The following is a 19,926-nucleotide window of genomic DNA, read 5'->3' as shown; positions in this document are numbered from 1 at the left end:
CCAATTGAAATTCAGAAATATAGTCCTATATAAGAAAGAATACCAAAAGAAATTAAACCAATTATATCACGGCATATTTACGTCATTGACACATCACACAACACATAAGGGTGTTGACATGAACATGATCACGATACAGACAATAAGTATATATTGTTGTAAAAGGAGTTAGATAATCGAATAAAATAGAAGGACATAAGTATATATTGTTGTAAAAGGAGATAATCGAATAAAATAGAAGGACAGAGAAGATTTGACTATTATGGCGTGTGAATTCCTTAAGAAGAGATTTCGTCCCCTTATATGGTGTAAAGGCTTCACAAGCGTCTCTACTCATAAGATTCAATGACTGAAATAGGCTAAGGCTTGAATGAAAGAGATAACTTTAGGTCTCTGTAATTGAATATCTCTGGTTGATGACTACAAGTCTTTATATAGAGGTTCAAGTCACTCACAAAGAGTTAACTAACCAATGTGGGACCAAAACAATAATATAGACTGCAAAACTGGTTTCCAAGAGTTTACTAACCAATGTGAGACTATCACACAAAATACAAAGAGAGAAAGAACACACTTGTTCATCTTCTCAACCAAACTCACATAAGTCATTTGAAACATCAAAAGGAGAATTCCAATAATCCACCACTATTTTGGAATAGGATATGACAATTATAGTCCCCCACTATTTTGGAATACAAGGAGAGAAAGAACACACTTGTTCATCTTCTCAACCAAACTCACATAAGTAATTTGAAACATCAAAAGGAGAATTCCAATAATCCCCCACTATTTTGGAATAGGATATGACAATTATAGTCTCCCGCTATTTTGGAATAGGATATGACAATATGGTTAACGAAGTGTCAGAGAGAATTGAAACTACAGTGCATAAAATACTGGTGTCTTACGGGCTCGAACTAGTCATAGGGCAACAAATCATATCTCACGTAAAAGTGGTAGAATAAAATCTTTGAACCAACATTCTCTTGTAGCGAGATAGAGGACATGCACCAAAACTACTCTTTCATTGCATTGTTTGTTCTGCGGTGTTGCACTTTTTGGCCCTGTGCTACATGAATGCTCTAAAATATTTGCCCAAATATCTATAAGAACCAACCCAATTCTACATTCACATGGGTGGATATCCATTAGGTGTATATTACAGTTTAAATACACCACCTCATTAAAATATGGGCTATGGAATCTATTAAAAGTTAACGAACTCATCCTTACTCACTGCAATTCTAGTTATACAAAGTATACTATAGTACCATCTCGCCATAGAGTGGGACGTCTCATAAATAAGTAAGATGATAGTATTACAAGACGATTAAGTGACTTGTTTTTCCCTTTGAACCTACTTTATGGGATCCCCAATCACATAGGTAGGGTTGCCATCAGTATCACCCTATATATAGCCATAAGTCTCATCTCTCTCGGCGTATAACCACTTACCTCCAAATAAGTGGTGCAGTCAGACATGTGGCCAAATTAAGTCCGACGTAACATAATCTTTAGCAACTACTAGCTTGATTAAGTTAAATCTCAAACTTATACGAGTACTTTTCCCATTGCACATATTTTTTTATGTGTCTTAGCTATTGTAATGAGACAGTTACAAAGCATATACACATCAAGAGGCTGTTTAGAGCCAATGAGAAGATTTGCCAAGAAGTTGCTAACATACTCAGTATCATCACATGCCTTTTCTAAGGCGATTAGTTTGGATGATATCCAAGACACTCAATTTCCACTAAAGATAAACACATAAACATTACTAGATCCAGTTTATAACATATTACCCTTCCAACAATGATGGAAATCTCCGCTATAGCACTTGAATAATCTGACAATAAATCAAAGTTCCTTATAAAGACAATCGGTTATCAGCTCAGTATGTCATTAATGTAGATATTATATATGTCATGTCTCACATATATAATCCATCAAGTATAATAAAAATTACCAATGATATTAACATATTTAGTATGAGAAACACAAATAGATTATTTTTCATAAGATAGATATTTGTCACAAGAGGTGTTAACACAGGCTTACACTACACCAAAACAGCTTTTTTGTGATGCCAAAATAGCGTTACAAATAATTTTAGTGACACTATTTTGGCGTCACAAATATAGTGTCACAATTTGGCATCCATTTTTTTTGTGACGCCAGTTTTGCGTCACAAATAACTGGTGTCACAAATTTTGTGACGTCAAATTGGCGTCACAATATTTTGTGACGCTATTTTAACGTTACAAAATTTGTGACGTCAAAATGGCGTCACAAAATGTTAGGCGACACAAATTTTGTGACTTCATTTTGGCGTCACAAAATATATTTAAAAAAAATAATAATAATAATTAGTTGTTATACATCCACCGGTGGATATATAGCAACCAATTATTATTATTGTATTATTCAAGATACAACTAGCCCTAGCCACCACCGATTGCTATATGAACTAGCCAAGATACAACTCTTTGAAAAAACAGTCATTTTCATAAAATACACAATCCCATTCAAGAATAAAACATTCATTTCATCACTCAAAATTATCAAGTCACTTATAAACACCAAATACTTCAATTTTCCAAGCGAAAAAGTACATTACACTATGCTTACAACTAACTAGCTATAAAGAAAGTCTTCTTATTAGAAAGTGTCCAAGTGGCAATATCGACCACCTCCATCCTTCAAGGTCGGCAACAAACAAATGCCACATGCATATTACCTGTTTCATTTAACAAAAGAGTTTAGATAGACTTCTACTTTAAAATGTAACGAGAGATATATACAACAATAGGTTCACTTATACTCATTAAAACTAAGTGACATAGTTTCTAGTCTACCAAATTAGTAACACGAAAGTAACTATGCCACTAGGATATCAAAGAAGCTATAGGCCATTACTATTTGACAACTTTATAACCTATGTATCCCTCCTAAAGATTTGTGTCAGTTAATTGCGGGTCTCAAAAATGGTATATGAATTTATGGAATCTAGGGGCTAACACAAAATGATTAAAGAATGTATTGAATACCGAAGCTCGGTCATGGCACCTTTATGAGTTAGGACAAGGTGCTCAAGACGATACTTAGCCTTTGTCGGAAATCTGGTCTTTGGTTTGAGAGAAGTCTGATAGAGCATCCCATGCGGAAGTAACAATTTGGTATAAGCATTGAGCGGTTGCGACCCGTGGTACCGATTAAAAGTGACCATCTCCGTTCTCACCACGATAGCATAGTTATTTGGATTAGCTTGGAGCATGTCCCGAGCCAAATTAATAGCAATGATGCCCGTACTACATCCCATCCCCCAAGATTGAAGCTAAGGATGTTCCCTCTCATCTTGTAGTGATTTACTATCATGGTCGATGGTGATGGAGTAGGGTTGAAGAGGCTACTGATTAACAACAAGAACTCCAACATCCTTTGGGCCGAATTCGACATTTTTCAAAGCAGTTCATCAAGGGCGCCAAAGATGATTGTTGAAGCTTCTCAGCGGCCTTCTTTCATGGTTGAACAATTCTCCGGTGACCATATTGCAGGGTATGTATGTCTCATCACCAATGCCGGATGCTTCTAGAATTGGTTTTGAAATTCAAGACTTGCTTCATCAAATTTACCAGATTTTCGAGCTAACTCAATAAAATCCTCCTTGGATACTGTTCCATAATTCAAATGTTAATGTCGTAGAACCCTAAAACACTCTAAATAAAAAGACCACTTATGATTTTGTCAGGTCCTCATGACTACTAATGCGTTGTAAAGCAAAGCATAATTAACTTCACTTTTAAATTAAAGGTTGTGATCATGGTATAAATTGTATATTGATTCTATTGGACACTAGATTTTAAGGAGTTAAGATGTGATCAAGTCTTGGTATAGGTCTTACACCAAAGTCATCTTTGTAGACCAGTAGTTCGGTAGTGAAAAGTGAAAACTTTGATAGTGAATGTGGCAGTTGGTTCATTTGGTTGAACCTAAAATTATGACAAAAATAGAACACCTAATTGACATGTTCTCGATGTTCATCGACAAGCTTTAATTTTACTTTCTATTAAGCATACAACTTAAGTAGGGGATCTTTTCGTCAAAACTCACACAATTTTATAACGAAAAAAACATAGGAAATCCTCGGCAGAACTAGGTCCCGTGGTAATGCATGTCATGTCATCCTCGCACCTTACTCGCTCATTGTCTAATCACGGACTCTTGTCTCTTTATCTTGGAGGTCATGTATGCTCGATATCATCTTTCCAATTTGATGACAATGTGCATGTTAGTATCTTCCATGTATTGTGAATTATTGCTTATCTAACTTCTTACATATCCAATGACGATGATGACACTTAGTGGTGTTTCTATTGTTCTTGGTTACAGGTCAATTGCATTATAACTACGTCAACTTCAACTACTTCATTTGGAAGTGATGAGTTTATTAAACTGCTCTGAGTTTCTCAAAATTCACATGAAGTTAGTCCGCTATTAATTAATTAAACTTTAAGTATATGTTTCTACTTAAGTTGCCCGCCGATCTACGACTAAAAAAATCGGACATATCGGATGTGCGTGGGTTAAAGGTTGAATTGATTTCATGCATCATATGTTTTATGAATTTTAAACAGATAGTTTATGAAAGTAGTGATTCATTCATATCCATTGACACAATATAATCGATATCCATATTTGATGTAGACTTAGAAGGCTATGCAATCAATATAAGAAATAAAACTATATGAGTACTATTTGATGCATTTATATGATACCATTCAGGCACTTAATACGAGTAAATGATTGCATTACCTTGAGCTCATCATCAGGTCGATAACACACGAAATCGATGAGATATATAGGCCTAAGCCTTGACATGAAGTAGACCGACAGTATAAACACTTATAGGCCAAAGAGAGCAAGCAGTGTAGCAAGGTCGTAACGCGTTGTATCTTCCCATATCTTGGTCCATAGCCCCTCCCTACTAATACTTCCTACTTCAGCACTAAACACCAACACCAACACTGGTATAGTTGCAAGATATATCGCATGGTTGATAAGATAATGGTATCCTAGTTTCACATACTTAAGGTTCAGCGATTGACCAAAATCAGGGTAGCGATGACATACCCTTACCGAGAAAGTTAGTGAACTGCATCGGGACACGATGATTCAATTCCACGGTTAACAATCTCGGTAGAAAGAAGAGCTTGTTCTCCAACCATTGTGGATGTGAGAAAGAGACCAAAAAATATGTGAAATGTGATTGACTAAAGAAGATAATGAAGGCAACAAATACAACAAAAATTCAATTCTCAGTCATTACTACCGTGGTCCTTGCTATAATAGTATAATGCACCGAGAATGACACTTATCTTTGAACGATTATCTGAGACACTCATAAATCATAATCACAAAACAAGTAGCAAAGTGCATGTTTAGTGTCGAGACTCATTATGTATCAATGCTACTTGATTTGTGGATTTGGACTACGGGTGCACGTTAGCCCGGACTACACAAAATTCTATATTGCACATTTGAAGTAAATCAGCAGTTCAACGGCGATCATGAAAAAGAGTCGAATTGTAGATTATTACCTCGATGAAGCGATCATGGAAAAAGATGAATCGTTCTTTGGTGCCAAACCGGTGCTTCTTTGAATTGTTGAGATGCCACCAATCCTACCGGTTGAATTGTTGATGAACACCATGGTTGGGTTTTCGGATCTGCTCTTTCTTCCGCTGAGAAGAGAATGAGAGTGAGAGCCACATTACTACTTAAGTATAAGTAGTAACCTACATTTGTTTAAATCAACTAAAAACTACTTACGATTGAAAAAGATGCTTAGCTAAGCGTTTCGTTCGGCATAAACTCAAAGAACTAACAACCTCTCATTTCCTTCACAACAACACCCAATCAAATTAGCCAACCTCTCATTTCTCAATAGCCCAACTAACTTCGCCTCTTCCTAAAAACACAAAAATAAATTAAAATTAAAAATAAAAAAAAATAAACTAAACGAAAAAATTTGAGGTTAGAGATCAAACGAGAAATTGAGCTGTTAAAATCCCCGCCCCCTCATAGTGCACGGGGAGCATAAGTTTGATCGAGGATTTATAATGAAATAGGATTGGAGCTGACCGAATGGACACTCAATAGCAGAGCTCGGTGTAGTGTAAGTTACATTGACAAGGATACATGTGTCCTTATGTGACATTGATACGATGTGTCTTACACAACGATATATTTCAAATTGAGGTATATCAGATGCAATATGTGTTTGTGTTCTATCCGACATGGACACGTGGATACATATCCGACATTTTTTTTTTTAATATGGCGTGTTCATGTAACATGGAGTCTAACAAGTATAATTTTATTCTTTGCCTTTCTAAATAATATTTTCCTTCCTCCAATCTAAATTTGTCCCCATTAAACTTGATCCTTCCTTGTGCAAATTGACTACTTCTGTGAAAACCAACCTATGCCTCTACATATAACTCTCAGCTTTCTAAACACCTCAAGAGCATTAGCATGGCTATGAAACCAACAAATAAATTGGATCTATTGCACCCGGGGAGAAAAATAAGATGTTGTGTTCGATTTTTAGATAACGACTTATGATAGATTGGATACAACACATTGTTTCTTATCTATCACTTTATTTTGCTTGATGGATTCTACTCATCACAGTTCTATGAGAATGTTAATAAACTAAGACGCAAGGAAATCTTACATAAAAGGAGAAATAAACAATACAAATAAGAACTCATTATTCATTGTAATGCTCAACGCTAAAAAAGAAATATTCATATAAACCTTGTGAGTCATGATCGGACACTAAGTTCAAAAAAGGTTACGGCATAACTTCGGAAGGTGGTGCAGAATATGAAACAAAAATAAGGTCATTTGAATAAGACAAATCAACACACACTTTCCAACAAGATATGGATTGGAAAGAATATAAAAATCACTCACAAAATATACTTATCATATACACCGCTGTTGTTGCAAGGAAGTTTGTGAACCACAAATCGGTGCAATGGACTTGAACACGGAAACCAATTATTACGAGTAAAACCACAATTATAACTTCGCTTTTCGTAATTAACTTCCCTTCGGGCCATATGAACTAGAACACTTGTCAAGTGCTTTGATTAGGATTCTAACAGTACCACCTCTTAACATTTATGTCGGTGAGGAAAAGAAGCGTCGCAAGAGAAGAACACGAATAAGTGATGTTGACTTATAAATCAAACTAAACATTACATTGATATACACCTTGGCACATGGATGTTCCAATAAGCTGGCAAGAAAATCAAAGCAGACCTATAAACCCGAAGGCGGTGAAAGAATGTTAAGAACAAGAAATATAACATACATTCGTAAATACAAATATTCTTGTCCTACAACAATAGTAGCATATATCACCTTGAAAACATCTCAGTATCGGACAAAAATGTGCTTGAAACATGATCATGTATCCATGAGATGATAAATTGCAGAAGAATGATAGCACTATCTAGTTTTTGGGACGAATAATACTGAACTATAAGAACTTCGAAGCATATCTTGTATGACCCCCAAAGGCTGGTTAACATGAAAGTCGATCACAATTGAGTAAGAATATTAGGGAAAACAACATTCTTAAATAAACGTCGAGAAGAAAAATAATAATGAAAACCCTAGTCCTAAACAACATACTGAGAGAATGCGAAATGCGAACAATTTGGGCAAATTTTTTGAGCAAATTGGCGTTAATCGCTCTCAGCGTTGTTGCAACATGTCAGTATGTAAGTACCAATCAACGTGTCTTTTTTCAGAGGACCCAAAACTGTTGCGATGGCCAATGATTTAAATTGAAACTCAAAACTTCGAATGTTGATTTGTCTTTCTTCAAAACACATGCTTTTCATTAATAAAAGGAAATTATAAAAAGATTTTAATGATAATAAATAAATATACACCACTTAAAGAGAGAATGTTATAGTGATAAACCGATAATGTATACCGTGGAGAGCAAAAGTGGATGGCTTCAACAAATGCAACAACTCGGATGAGTCACTCATTCCGAAATTTGCTTTGTTAACCAATCAAAAAGATTTTTCCGACCTTCAAAGACCAATCTTGGTATCGGCTAAAGCGGTATGTGAACGTATGGAACTTGAAAATCACATACATTTACGTCATCTTGAATAAAAGATAGGAGATACATTTCAAATCAATAAATATTGACAGCAGTTACCATCTTATCAAGATGAGCGGCAGCTACCCAGAATCTAAGGTATTTATAGTGCATTTTCTCATGTGCTTTTTATTGTCACTAAGGCATTTCAAGACATCTGATAATATTCCCTGCAAGAAACCAATCCTCAAATTACTCACTCCTCCAAGTCACAAATAGAGAAATGAGTAGACACATTTAAATTGAAAGCAAACTTGTAAACCTTGCTAGACTTTTCAACCATCGGTCCCATTGCATATGCAACTCCACCAACAACAACCAAAGTTGCCATAACCAAATTTTTGTTACTGTCATAAAGACAACCTCTAAGAGCACCAAATAACTCAGCTGGGAGGCAAGTGAAAAGATAAGCTATTAATAAGCAATCAAAATTAGATAATAGCAGTCAAATGCATGAATAAAGTTAAATATGTGCATAATTGATATACTAAGGAAATAAATGAGAACCATACCGGTTCGGTCGGTTGAATCGCTAGTTAGCTTCTTCTAAAATTTTATTCACTGAATTGATAGACTCCAAACGGATCTTGAACATCAAAAAAACAAGCAAGCTTAGCACTACAAAGCAGTGAAAGCGATTGATTGAACACCACCACCAAACACCGGTCATTGGGTGCTTAACAATATCAAATAATTAAGTTAATGCACGAATGAACAAAACCCCAACACACCTTTCAATCGGGGCTAGACAAGTTCTGAGAAAAGTAGGTGTTATCTTCCCACTAATATCTTCATGTGGAAGGCCATTGAATCCAACGGCCGGACATAGACAAGGTGGATTCTCGATGCTTTCTGATTTTTCTTGGTGGTCTGCAGATGTACCCTATTGCAAATGGTATTAAATACTAGAAGCGATTGCTCTTGAGAAAAAATGTGTGGATAGAATGGCATACCTCAAAAGGATTTTTCTCATACTCAAGATCAAGTGCGAGAAGTCGCGGGCTTAACATCGAAGAAGAAATCCTTTAAAATCTGCAGAAAATATATTGGAAGCCATCACTACTTTAGATCATCAAACTCCACACAAAACAAACTAAAACAATTAATAAAACTAAAACTGACCCGGACCAATAAATTTGAGTCTTGCCCCAATAAGCTTGATAATCGCATTCTCGATGGTAGCATTCTTTGGATTGCAATCCGGTGTCTTTTTGCGTAACTCAATTAAATCCTCGCAGAGAAAATCGAGAAAAGCTTGATTAACATGACAACATAAAGATACACGTACCAAAAATGAATGTCACTAAAATGTGGTAGGAAAGAAATTACAACCACCTTAAGCTTTATAAGTGAAATACCAAAGTCTTCAACTGCCAAAACCATCCAAGGTAATCCCCTCACTAAGAACCTTCGGATTCTTGTGCTCTTTGCCTCTTTCATGATTTTATATAGCTATAACAGGTGTATATAAAACATGTTAGAATTATTTAGGAGAAAAAACAGTGAAGGACAGTGAAAACTGCACATGAGGATGATGTACATATCTTGTTGAGGAAAACATAACATAAGACAACTTCCATAAATGACCATTAATAAAAAAAAAACAGGTAAAAACACGACGAGTCAAATATACGCACTCTCTCAAAAATGAAGCCCGGGCCGATAGCCTCAGAAAGAGGCAAGACACTTCATCGCATGAATGCGCGTTTTAATATCTGTTACTCGTTCACTTATACCTGCAAATGAAGCACAGATACACGTTTACATTATTACGTCAGAAGCAAGTTGTACCAAGTAGTGCGGATAAAAAATACAATGCATACGAGTTAATCGGGCGTAAGGGTGAAACAGAGCTATGGAAAACATTCATTCTAATAGGGTTGCTACTTGTAACTAAGCTGGCCAGAAATTAGTTGCACACTTGTACTTGTAACTATGAAAGATATACATTGATTTCCTAGACTAGTTAGTTTCTAAATATGCTAACTGCTCAAATATAAATTAAAAGGTATAAATAAAAATACTCTGGAAGCTGCTGAATTGGTGTTTGAGATGATGACAATTTAAGGCATTCATAGGTTTTAAAAGAAACACTACAAATGGCAAGAGCTATAGAAATGAGAAGGAGAGGAGAGGATGGGGTTAGATGATCTGTTTTGATCGAGATGGTTCTCGTTTCTAAATCTGATGCGAATTGGGTGGAGAAACTACGAAATGGTTCGAGTTTGACGCCTGCATATGCGAAGACGTGCGCTGGTTTCAATTTTTTATTAGCTAAAATCTTTATAACTTCAACGCCTATATGCCATCACTAATTTTTCCAAAATTTTCTTTAAAAAAAAATTACCTTTTGATTTATTGTGACGCTAAAAACCGAATACTGACGCCTAATTGCCGTCACAAAGCCTCAGAAGCCTATGCCACAAAATTGCAGTTATGGTGTAGTGTTACTATCACAATACACATACTTTTCAATGAAAAATATTTCTACTTAGTGCTATAACAACATAATGAGACCAACATGAGTTTTAATTCCCATATTCACCAGTCATTCAATTATGTTGTGCTCGAAATTCTCATATACCATCCGGCCGGTCTGGTTTAAGGTACGATATGGGCTACAACCATATTCAAACGTCAACATCTTGACAATTGAATATAGTAGTTATATAAATGAGGTAAAACAACATAATTAACGATCATATCTCTAATGACAGTCTATATGTGTCTCAATAGGAATTTCTATGTCTCATAAACATTCTCAATACTAGCACTCATGATATTAAATCATCTAAACAAAAAGATATTAGCACATATATGTCTTATTTTACCCTAAAGAAAGTACACATATTTATCACTATCGTTATTTTGATATCCACAAGACACTAATATACTATCAAATTTCTCATGCCATTTATAAGCGTTTGTATTAACTCATTTAAAGATATAACTAAATTGTAAATCTTAAGTTCATCACCTGGTACTACTTAGTATTGTAGTTCCTCAAGTTGATCCATATAATTTTCTACATCAAGATTGTCGTATTTGGAAAAGTCTTAGAAAACCATTTGATGAATAAAATTATAGATCACAACTACTCAACTATAGTCTTTAAAATTCTAAAGAAGAAATTCTAATTACATCAGCAAGGTTCCAAAATAGTATAAATCTTTTCTTTGAATAAAACCCTTTGGCTATTTATATTAGCCTTGTATTTTGCAATACAACTATCACACTTTAGTTTCCTCTTGAATATCCAAAATCAACTTATAGATCCCCCAAGAAGTAGATTTACTATCTCCCCTTAATGATTATGTAAATCAAGAGTTTAGTTTAGAAGAGTTGTATCCTTTAAAAATGACACTTCTCATAGACAACAACTTTCTTATAAGTTATTAATAAATCTTTCTCAAGAAACATGTAAACATCATCGCTGTGAATGGTGGATATACTCACAGATAATCTTCCAAATTTTTTATTAAAAAATTATGGGATTCTCTTATGTAGTTCATTATGAACAGTCGACCACTCTATGCCAATTTCACATAAAACACAACCTCAAATAAATTAACATATAAGGCATTCAATAATAGTGTGGTATCTACAAGATTGTTATCACTCATGACAACTGAAAACAAGCATCATTATTATGAGTTTAACCAATGAACATCGATAGCAGGTGCCGATTAGCAAAGTCGGTAAAACCTTTAGGTAATTATACCAGAGGTCTGGGGCTCGAACCACGCCAGCATCAAAGAGTTACTGATCTCATTTAAAACAAGCTTACCAACCAAAAAGAAAATATCTACTAGATAGTTCTAGGTTTCAAAAATATTTCTGTTAGATTCATCCACAATAGTCTTGGCAAGGCACCCCCCACATTTTGAAGCATTTTTGGATAGGCCCAAAACCTTTCCATACTTTGTAGGTCAGTGTGTTTTCAGTTATCTTGTGAGGTAAACTATGGTAAAACAATATCATGCATATGAGTCACAACCCCCCACAGTTAAATGGTTACTTAACCTAATCAAACTAATATGCAAAACACATTATACTGCAAACACTAAAAGAAACTACAACAATAATATGCACTCTTATGACAAGAATATACATTACTCAAGTCTATGATTATGGATTATATTAAATACAGTCATATTAAGTTTATGTTATCTATATGAAAGGAAATCCATAAATGATTCTAATGAATCTTAAGAAATATAAGAATTAGATAAAAATGTTTTCTCCAAGATAATACTATTATCAATCTTCTTTTCATCGTTCAACATTCCAATTTTCATAGTGAGACAATCTACGCACTTGTACATCACCTTGACTATTTATACATAGTCAAAGGAGGATAATGTCTAATAAGACAATCCACAAGCGTTACATCTCATTGTCTAAAATAATCAGAGGAGAATATTTACATCTCATTGTCTAAAATAATCACAGGAGAATATTGTCTAATAAGACAATACATAATCTTACATTTCCTTCACTAAATTAGGTTTATAAGGATATTGATTGTTTCACATATTGTTTCCTCTTGTAAACAATGATGTTCATTACTTAAAAATTATATGACATGGTTAAGCTTCATGCAAAAGGTAAAGAATGCATTCATGTCAAATATACTTAATATCATACACTTGGTCCAGGAAAAGTAAATTTTAATTGTACCATTCACAATAAAAGGTATACGATATTAAACAAATCCAGCCACTGAATACGCAAAACAACAGAGGACTCCACCTCCTCTTTATACATGAACTCAAGTAAGATAGAATATCATATCAACAAAACCTCAAGTGCAACCACAACATCTAATGTCTCAACCCATTAATGTCTTCAACTAGAAAAGATTTACCAATAAACTATCATAGCTCAAAGTAAATCCACGATGATTAATATCCAAAGCTAGCATGCTACACAACCTTAACATATGTTATATTGGATATAAGCTACAAGTTACTTCATTTAGCATGTATTATCACAACATTAAAAAGAGATTTCGCCGTTTAAAGGCACACTATCCTTTGTTCTACGAATATCTCTTCTTAAGTTTGTTATAAAAGGGGTTAGATAATCGAATAGAAAGGATAGAAGAAAAGCGGTTTGTCTTAAAAAGAGATTTCACCCCCTTAGATGGTTTAAAAGCTTCACATGTGTCTTTAATCACATGATTCAATGACTAAAGTAGACTAAGATACACTTCAATAGCAACACAACTCTATCGAGCGACTAAGACTTGAATGAAAGAAATGAGTTTAGGTCTCTATAATTGAATATCTCTGGTTGATAACTACAAGCCTTTTATATAGAGGTTCAAATCACTCACAAAGAGTTAACTAACCAATGTGGGACTAAAACAATAATATAGATTGCAAAATTGGTTTCCAAGAGTTTACTAACCAATATGGGACTATCACACAAAATACAACAAGAGAAAGAACACACTTGTTCATCTTCTCAACCAAACTCACATAAGTAATTTGAAATATCAAAATGAGAATTCCAACAATCCCCCACTAGTTCAAAATACTTATAGTCCCCCATCTTTAGAGTTCTGTTCACAACAGTTAGCTTCCACTGTCCCCTTTTTACTCAAAGATCTAATAATAATTTGCCAATACCATTGTTTATCCATTGTAATATTTGATAAAACCAAAACATTATATCAGCAAAACGGCAATGCCGACCTTTTGCATGCATTCTTCTTCTTAGCCGTAGGCATTCTCGCAAAAACCTAAAAGGTCCAAAGCCCTAAAGTTCCCTAAATCATCTCTGTTGGGCAGTTTTGTTGTACTTTAATAAGGTGTCTACTGGGTTTACAAGCCCATCATTTATTATTCACTAACTACGGCCCAAACCTATGGGCTGGAGCCCCGTATCCATTAGAAGTTAAATTAAATGCTAATGAACAGCAGCATGAGTGCATGACCCCCATAGCGAATTTTATCATTTTACTCAACATAATTAGAACCAAAATTTTATTTCGAAGTGTCAGAAATTGTGTGCTGCTATAGGAAAGATACTGAAACATTTTTTATTTTTATTTGTTTTGGAGAAGATGCTGGGATTTTACATATCCCCAATGTTAATGTTTTTTTTTTTTTTTTTTTTTTTTTTTGGTAAGCAACAGATATATATATATTTAAGAAACTGATAGTTCAGAGGTTACAGACAGAGTATCATCCTTAAGATAGTGCATCAACTAACTGGGTGGCCGTGACAACCATTCAGACCTAGGAAGTAAATATATATATCCCCAATGTTTATAACCTTTTATAAATCTCTATTACATCATCTTGTACAACAGTACTTAAAATTGTACAAAAGAGACTGAAACATACGTTTTCCAGGTGAATTGCGAACTTTCATCATTTGTTTGGAGAAAGGTATAACACAAGCAAGCAAAAGTAATTAGCTAAATACTTCTGCACACTGATTGCGTACTATGACGAAGCAGACTCCCGCATCCTTCATTTTTTGTCATTGAAGTCTTGAAGATGCTTGTACAAATGGAATTGCACTGAAATCCCCTTTTCGAATGCCTAGCTATTTTTGTGATTTTTTTTCTCCAGTATCTCATTAGAAGTAGCAAAGTTGTACACAAAGATCCTACCACCCCAACTGAAAATATTTCTCCATAATTCTCCATTCTAGCCATGTATTACTCCAAAGTCAGCATATTTGGTAAATTTTGGAATACCATGTGGCCAGAAAATGACATTTGCACGATACTTTAGTTTGACCAAAGTAATACAATCCAGTGACTGGGACAATCAGATTAGATAAACATGCTGCGTAGTTTTTTACCCTCTTCAAAAAGAATCAACTACCCTATAAAATAACATATTTATGCTGATGAAAATAACATCCGGTCTCAATATTTATAGCTTGGTCTAGAATGATTCTCGAGATACGTAACCCATCCAGTATGAAATATGAATACATATAAAAAAATACAAGAATTTCGCAACAATGCAAGATTAACCTAATGCGATTATATGTTGTTACTTCATAAGGTTTACAATTTTGAATCGCTATTTTTTTTCTCATAGCGAAAAGAACAGATGGCAATTTAAGACAAACATGTAATTCACATGTAATAAAAGACAAATTACATACATGTATCAACGATCATATTCCAGATTTCATTTTGCATAAGACAAACTTATGTCCCCAAACTTTTCTTTTCTGATAGAACATAATATCAGCACTAAAACTTTTTCGTCTTTTTCCTTGAAAGATATTTTCCCCAAAAATATTAAAACAATTTCCTATAAGCTAAAAATAGTTCAAGATCACTATACTACGTAACAATTAATCCTTACTTAATGGGACTACTTTACTATAATTTAACAAGCCGAATACATAATTGACCTTTAACACTCCAAAAATGAACTTAAAAGTTCAAAGCAGAACATACATACAACTAGAGAAAGAAAGAAAGAAAAAAAAAAAGAGTTTACAGAGTACACCCACAGAAAACAAAGAAGAAACAAAGCATAGCAACTAAAGCTAAAGACTCAAAAGCTGTAATTAACGACCAAAACACACTATCCACGATTGAGAAATCCAAATCCGGTAGTCTAAACGAAATAGGACCCCACCAAGATGTTATATACGAGAAGTTAATGTCGGGCCACCGAAATATTGAAGTTGATATTGAGAAATCGAAGTCTGGCCATCGGAACATTGTAGACGACCACGATCCTCTTTCCCTCCCCATGTTTCTCTCTTCTGTTTTTCCTTCCTCTCTTTTCTCTGTGGAAAGAGGATCTTTATTTAGGCCAAGTTAATAATTGAGGGGGTTTTGGTAGGATGTCTAACTGGTGTACGGGAAATGATGTTGAAAGAATGATGTTTTGTGGAATGTGTGGACTAGATTTGAACTTGGAAAGCAGTTTGGGCCCACGTTGACATCAATCTTTAGGATGGATGGTTGGTTAAATGGCTGTTGTTTTGCCTGGTGAAACACATGTGCTGCATGATAATGATAGCAAAATTGACTGCGTAGGGTCTCTGGTTGGTGGACTAATCAAACTAAGTAACTCGGTGCAAACCAGTGAAACAACGTGCCACTATTAATTACTAGGTGTCTTGTCGATGCCACCCATGGACCAAAATATCGCCGATATATCCGATATATCGCCGTCGGTATTTTGTCGATTTGCATATATCTACCGAATATAAAATTTGAACGATATGAAACCATCGATAGATAAACGATATATATCGGTTGGACCATTTTAAAATATAAATCCGATATTTCCAATATATTTCGATATATAGCGATATATGAGCGATATTTTAAATAAGATTTGGTTATAAAAAATGGATATATTATCCGATATATCGTATATATCCCGATATATTGATCGATATCGATATTTTGGGCCTTGATGCCACCTAATATTTGAACCCAATAGAAAACGCTTGGCGCTCGAGCTTGAGCATTTAGATGGATATTACATCGTTTTCTCCCGCGGTCAGAGCTCATAGTAATATTGGTCGAGTCTTTTTTTTTTTTTTTTTGGAAACTAAGCTTTATTTATGTAATGATAATTCTAGATTTACAATATATCTAGCCGCAAACAGAGGTGTTTTAAAGAGAAGAAAAAAATGAGGTAAGAATTCTAAATCATCTAAAGTCCACGTTGAGGTTTCAACAGTGGGTTTTTGCCTCCCGGAGTCTTTGGCTGCCAAATTCGCAACATAAGATGCAAAACTATCGGCACATGAGTTTCCTTCTCTATAACACTATTCAATCTTATACTCCACAAAGGTAGTTAACAAGGAATTAATTTCATTACTGATGTTCCTTAGTAGCCAATGTAACTCTATATCCCCATCAGTAAGAGATATGAATAACATTTGCGAATCCGTCTCCAAGATGACTTTTCTTATTTGAAGTATGCCCAACAATTTAATCCCTTAGAGCATAGCATGGAACTCCGCTAAATTGTGTGTAGTATGTAGAATTGGTATTGCTACACCCATGATGAAGTGTCCATTAGCCTTGCGAAGAACACACCCCACACCTCCAAATCCTGGATTTCCAATAGCTGCTCCATCTGTGTTTAATTTTTTCCAATCATCACTAGGGGGGATGCCATTTAACATATAAAGCAATAGTCTGTTGCTGAAGTATCTCTGCCAAAATATTTTGCAGTATTTGCATCATACCAAGAATCATCCTGACATAATGAATAGGATTTGGTGTGCTATGATTTAATCTTGAATCGTTTCTAGCCAGCCAAATATGCCATAAGCCCATACCCAGCAAGCAAACTTGTGTAGTTCCTTCATGTTTTGTCCTGACTTTATCAAGCATCTTAAACATTCTTAACGAAAAACCTGCACAGTAGAGAAACTCACATTCGTTACCATGTCTGTGCAATTAATACCACACCATACTGCTTTAGCAAAGTTGCACTCAAAGAAAACATGCAATGGTGTCTCCGGAGCAATCTCACATAAAGTACATTGATCATAAACATGAAAATGGAGGGATGCCAAATGATCCACAGTCGGGATGACACCCTGCAAGCATTGCCACAAGAAAAATCTGGTATTAAATGGTAACTTTAGTTTCCATATGAACTTAATTAAACAGAGAACTCTGCTCCCCCTCGCCATTGTTCACATGATTCACCAATTGAAGGCACCCATTATATGCTAATTTAACCGAATAGCACCCCAAACTGGTCCACTTCCATTCCAATTTATCAGTATCATTTGTGTGAAACAGAGGAATTGAAACAATTCTATTGACAAAAGCAGCTGGCCAATAAGTACTTAGTAACTCTAACTTCCATGTTTTGTTTCCTTGATTAATAAAATCAGTAACCAACTCCATAAGATAGTCATGAGGCTTTAAATGTATGCATCATCATGTTATATTCCGAATTTAGATTCCATCATCATGCTATATTCCAAATACCACCTGCACGAATCACCCTCCTCATAACAAATAATTGTTTCCACATGATAGAATTTGAACTTTTTATTCTTTGTTTCGACCAAATATGATCAAAACACCAAGTGCTGAAAAAAAGATGAAGAACGTAGAAAAGTAATTAGAAAAATGATGGTGATCGGGGGAATGATGAGACTGTACCTTGCGGTTGCCTACGTACCCAAATTATCAGTGGGATCAAGTCTCAAGAACGTAGTTCTGAATGAAAAATAGTTTGGTATTTATATAGGTAGAGTAGAGAGTCCTTGTAGCTTAAGTAATCTTGTGCAATCGGACGATTATTAGCAGTACCTTGCCTACCGAGAACGTGACCAAGTGGGTGGAGATTTCTCGGAAGAGGTCGGGGAATTCGTCGCCCATTACTCTTAACTCGTTGATGACTGTTGCGAATATCGTGAATCTCATCCTCACCACTTAAACAATCCCACACACTATTATGTCATTGGCGTGTGTGACGTTGTGGTGTGACAGATACAACATCATCTGCGAGTGGAGCGCGTCGTTTAAGATGACGCCTGTAGTAATTATTCTGTTTGCGGACAGTCTTTAACTTTTAAATAAGTGCTTCTCGAGACATATGACTTACATTATCCGCATCAGATACTGGAGAATCGTCAGAGGCAATAACCTCACGCTGAATAATTTGGCGCATTGGTGGAACGACAGTATTAGAAGGGATTATGCTGTCAGCGCCCAAGTTGTCCTTGACCATCATGTTAGTGATGCTCCTCAGTAATCATAACGGGACCTTGAGCTCTTCGAGTATGCGTCATAACTTTCGCAGAACGTGATCGAGGGTGTAGTATAAGAACCGCAGACGGCGCCAATTATGTTTCGACCAAATATGATCAAAACACCAAGTGTTGATGAAAAAGATGAAGAACGTAGAAAAGTAATTAGAAAAATGATGGTGATCGGGGGAATGATGAGACTGTACCTTGCGGTTGCCTACGTACCCAAATTATCAGTGAGATCAAGTCTCAAAAACGTAGTTCTGAATGAAAAATAGTTTGGTATTTATATAGGTAGAGTAGAGAGTCCTTGTAGCTCAAGTAATCTTGTAGCTTGAGTAATTGTGATATACTATAACTTTCAATTGATAATTATCTCTTTGATAAGAAACGAATTTGGACATAAATCAACGTACATTAGTGGCAAGCCATGTGGCTAAGGTTCAGCTTTAGCCACATGAGTTAATGGGCCTGTACATTGATCCATGATATTGCGAATTGGGCTTTAGCCCTATCGATTAAACGAATAAAGTGGAGACTCCTACCAATGGACGTTTGCCACGTAGGTGGGGGTCGAAACATTCTTGCCGCAAGGAAACTTGTTGAAGGAAAGTATTTACCTTTTATTTGTGTTGCCCATATAGATTTTTGCTATAACAAATCCCATGCCTTTTTTTGCAAAGAGAGCATAATTTTGGAGTTGAAGATCTTTAATACCAAGTTCTCTATTGGACTTTGCAGTACAAGCTAGCCTCCAGGAAAAATAATGCAATCTTCAATCAGATGGAGAATGTCCCCAAAGAAAATATCTTCTAATAACTTCCATATCATCAATGATCTTGGCTGGGAGGACTGCACAAGACATGGCATGCGTCGGTAAGGAAGATAAAACTGAATTGACTAAAGTTAGTCTACCAGCTTTAGATAAAATCTTCGACTTCCAACTAGCCAATTTATGTTGGAACCGTTGCAGTAAAAGAGCAAATTTATGAATGCGGCCTCTACTAGTGAGATTAGGTATCCCC

This window comes from Coptis chinensis, chromosome 8, assembly GCF_015680905.1.
Source record: "Coptis chinensis isolate HL-2020 chromosome 8, ASM1568090v1, whole genome shotgun sequence".
Classification (NCBI taxonomy): domain Eukaryota; kingdom Viridiplantae; phylum Streptophyta; class Magnoliopsida; order Ranunculales; family Ranunculaceae; genus Coptis; species Coptis chinensis.
The sequence above is the reverse complement of the archived record's forward strand: the minus strand, read 5'-3'. Positions refer to the sequence as shown.